Here is a 4,236-nt window from a genome sequence, read left to right as displayed (position 1 = left end):
TTGGCAAGTAACTTAAGGGGTTTGTCCTGTAGTTGACTATAGGGAGCAACGGTAGGCTCATAAGATGGCAGGTAGTTCCTCGGCCCAATTACCTTTAGCCTTTCCGACTCACTTCTTTAACTCTCATATTATGACTTTATTGGTTGCCTCAGTCTGTCCATTACTATATGGGTGTTCTAAAGAAGTTGCTCTATGTTTAATCCCCAGGCTTTCGAGGAATTTTTCAACTCCTTTGTCCATAAAATATGTTTTGTTGGGCGAGATCAAAGTGTTGGGGATTCCAAATTGGCATACAATGTTCTTTCAAATGAACTTTCGAACATTGGTTGCCAAGATGGTGGCAATGGGCTCAGCCTCTATCCATATGGTGAAGTGATTAATGCCCACTAGGAGATATTTTACGTGTCCCTTTGCTAGGGGGAAAGGTCTTAGTATGTCTATTCCCCAAATGGCAAAGGGTCATGGTGCTACTATGTTGTGTAGCTCTTCGGCAGGCAAGTGAAAGATGTTTTTGAATTTTTGGCATTCTTTTCCTTTTTCCACAAATTGTATGCAATCTTTTCTCATCATCAGTCAGTAGTATCTGGCTTTGAGAACACATGTTTCCATCAATCGAGAACCTGAGTGTATTCCACATATTCCTCTAAGCATCTCTTCTATCACATATTCAGATTGGTCTTCGGTTAGGCATTTTAACAGAGGTGTTGTAAAGCCTCTTTTGTATAGGTCTTTTCCCTCTATTACATAATAGTTGGCATTCCTTTTGAGCTTTTTTGTTATTGTTGGATTTTATAGGAGTGAGCCTTTCTCCAAGATGTTCCAAATCTCAATCATTCATTCTCGGTCGATAAGAGTCACACTAGCCATTATGTCTAGGCTTTGTTCAGAGATTGTTTCTTGAATGACCATCCTATGTTGTCCCTTCTTCTTCATACTACCAAGCTTTGATAGTAAGTTGGCTTGCTCATTGTTTTCTCGAGCAATATGTTGAATCTCATTTTTAACAAAGGCATCTTTGAGTCGAGTATCCATGTGGTAGTATCTTGTCATTTATGGATCTTTGGTTTAGTATTCTCCATTCAACCTACCAATGATGAGTTTGGAGTCGCTCCAACACTTTATGCATTTGTCCCTTACTTCCTTAGCTAATAGAACTTCATACTCGACTTGGTTGTTTGTTGTTTCAAATTCGAACCTTAGAGAATGCTCTAGGATGACTTCGTTTAGCCTTTCAAGAATGACTCCAGCCCATTCCCCTTTTCATTAGATAAACCATCTACATACAACCTCCACCACTCAGATTTTGTCTCTGTGTTGGTTGATAGTTTAACTACAAAGTCAGTTAGGCACTATGCCTTCATGTGATCCCTTGGCTCATACTTGATTCCGAACTCTGACAACTCAACCAACCAGGCTATGATTTGACCTATGAGTTGTTGTTTTTTTAAGACTGTTCAGATGGGGTGGTCGGTTTGAACAACAATCTGATGGCTTTAAAAGTATGGTCTAAGTCTTCTAGTGGTTATGACTAGAGCCAATGCTAACTTCTTAATCATTTGATGCCTTGTTTCTGCATTGTTTAAGATTCAGATTGTACAATGGATAGGGTTCTGAATCTTCCCTTTCTCTACCACTATTGTCGAACTTCTAACATGTTTAAATACTACTAGGTATAGGATCAGATCTTTACCCAGTTGGGGTTTACTCAGGATAAGTGGCGAAGCAAGGAATTCTTTGAGTTTCTAGAAGTAGGCTTCGCACTCCTAATTCCATTTTGTTCCCTCCTACTTTTTAATAGTTTGAAGAACAATTTAGTTGTGTCTACCACTCTCGATAGAAATCTGGATAGTGTTGTTAGTCAACTAGTGAGTCTCTGCACCTATTTCGACATGTTTGAACTTCTCATTGCTATGATGGTTTTTCATTTTTGTGGGTTAGCTTCAATTCCCCTGTGAGTCAACATAAAGCCCAAGAATTCCCCCCTTGTAGTCCGAATACAGTTAAAACTCTATAAATTAATAATGTCATGATCAGAGAAATTTATTAATTTAGAGAGTTATTAATTTATCGATAAATTAATAATTATTAATTTGAAGATTTTTTAAGTAATTATACTGTACATAGCAAAAAAAAAGGCAAATTAGTCTATGCCTCTTAGAATTACGTTGCAGCGAACCTTGGGACTCAACGTAAATTAGTAACTATTGTGTTCATATGCATTGGAAATCAATAATGACTTTTGAAGTACAGTAAATGTAAATAAAAGGAACAAATGTGTTCAATGTATTCTTAAGCAAGTTTGGTATATATAAATTACATGAATGTGTTAGAGAATTCAAACCATATCTCACAAGATGGCTTCTCATCTAAAAGGTGTTGCAAAATCAACTATGTCAGATCAAATACGTAAGGAGTTGTGTGAGTACAAGAGAGATAATCCTGCAAGCACACAAAAAGACTTGCAGAGATGGCTTGAGGGAAAACTTGAGTTGAAAGTTAGTCAAGGAACAATATCAAACACACTTAAGCGGTCAAATGACTATCTCTCTGCTGAAATAGAAAAGAAAGGGAAGAGCAGAGATCAAAAGACACAAACCAGCAAAATATCTTGACATGGAAAAGGTTGTTTATGAGTGGTATCTCCAGCATCAAGAACGTGTGAATATCACAGGAGAATTAATTTTGCAGAAGGCAAGAGATACAATGAAACTCGTGTACCCTCATGATGATTCAAATTTTAACTTCTCTATAGGATGGCTTGGGAAATTGAAGCACCGACATGGCATAAATTCATTTCATCGTTTTGGCGAGAGTGGGTTTGTTGATGTACAAGACATGAAGCAGAAATTGGTATCGATTCGGGAGAAAATTGATAAGTTCCCTATGAAAGATGTTTTCAATATGGATGAAACTGGGTTGTTTTATAGGCTACAAGCTGATAATTCACTGGCAACAAAACAACTTGAAGGAAGAAAACAAGATAAAGAAAGGTTGACGGTAGTTATTTACTGCAATGAAGATAGCTCCGAAAAAATCCCTCTATGGATTATTGGGAAATATGCAAAGCCTCATTGCTTCAAGAATGTCAACATGAATAGCTTGGATTGTTAGTATCGAGCTAACAAAAAAACATGGATGACTAGTGTGCTTTTTGATGAATATGTTCGTTCATTTGACCAAATGATGCATGGTAGAAGAGTTCTACTTGTGGTGGATAATTGTCCAACACATCCAAGAAATATTGAAGGGCTATGAAATGTTGAGTTGTTCTTCTTGCCACCCAACATGACATCAAAGATTCAACCTTGCGATGCTGGGATAATAAGAGCTTTCAAGATGCATTACCGTAGAAGGTTTTACTGCAAAATATTGGAAGGTTATGAGGAGGGACAATCTGATCCAGGGAAGATAAATATCTTTGATGCTATCAATTTGGCAATCCCAGCTTGGATGATAGATGTTTGAAAAGAAACAATAGCAAATTGCTTTCGACACTATAAAATTCGTTCAGCTAGTGACATTGCAAGAAATTTGAATGAATCCACTTTTGATGAAGAAACTCAAGACTTTGAGACTATGATCAATCAATGTGGCTATCGTAATAAGATGGATATCGACAATCTAATGAACTACCCAGGTGAAAATGAAGCATGTTCGGAGGTTTAGAGTTTAGAAGATATTGTGAGTACTATCATTGAGAACAATGCAGAGGATGACGGCAAAGATGATACGGTGCCTTTGGAGCATGTTACGCGAAAGGAAGCACTTATGGCGTCGAACACTCTTCACAACTTTATGATACAATACAAAAATACAACACCTGAGCTATTGGATGCAATAAGAAAAGCTAGAGATGAGCTCCAAATAGACTTGAACTTTAAAGGAAAACAGAAAACTATTGAATCATATTTCAATAGAGTGTAATATATTTTTTTCAGTTTCTATGAATTATTAATTTATGATTTTCTTGGGACCAAAAATTATAAAGGGATCTCACAAAAAATTATTATCTTATTATTTTATCGAGTTTTTCAATTTTTTACATTGGCCCATGTCGGAACCGGACAAATTTATTATTTTAAAGAGTTTATTAATTTACCAAGTATTAATTTAAAGAGTTTCTACTATATGCATTTTTCCAAATTTAACCTCATGTTGTGTTTTCTTATCTCGACCAAAATTTATGCCAAGTCATCTACATGGGAAATGGTGCTTTTTCTTTTGACCACCATGTCA

At 36.4% G+C, this 4,236-nt stretch overlaps 1 pseudogene; it reads left to right on the top strand.

Moving 5' to 3' along the window:
• Nucleotides 1-2,348: 2,348 nt before the first annotated feature.
• Nucleotides 2,349-3,924, top strand: LOC114387628 (annotated as a pseudogene).
• The last annotated feature ends 312 nt before the right edge of the window (nucleotides 3,925-4,236 follow it).

This window comes from Glycine soja, chromosome 15 (assembly GCF_004193775.1).
Source record: "Glycine soja cultivar W05 chromosome 15, ASM419377v2, whole genome shotgun sequence".
In the NCBI taxonomy this organism is placed as follows: domain Eukaryota; kingdom Viridiplantae; phylum Streptophyta; class Magnoliopsida; order Fabales; family Fabaceae; genus Glycine; species Glycine soja.
The sequence above is the reverse complement of the archived record's forward strand: the minus strand, read 5'-3'. Positions and strand labels throughout refer to the sequence as shown.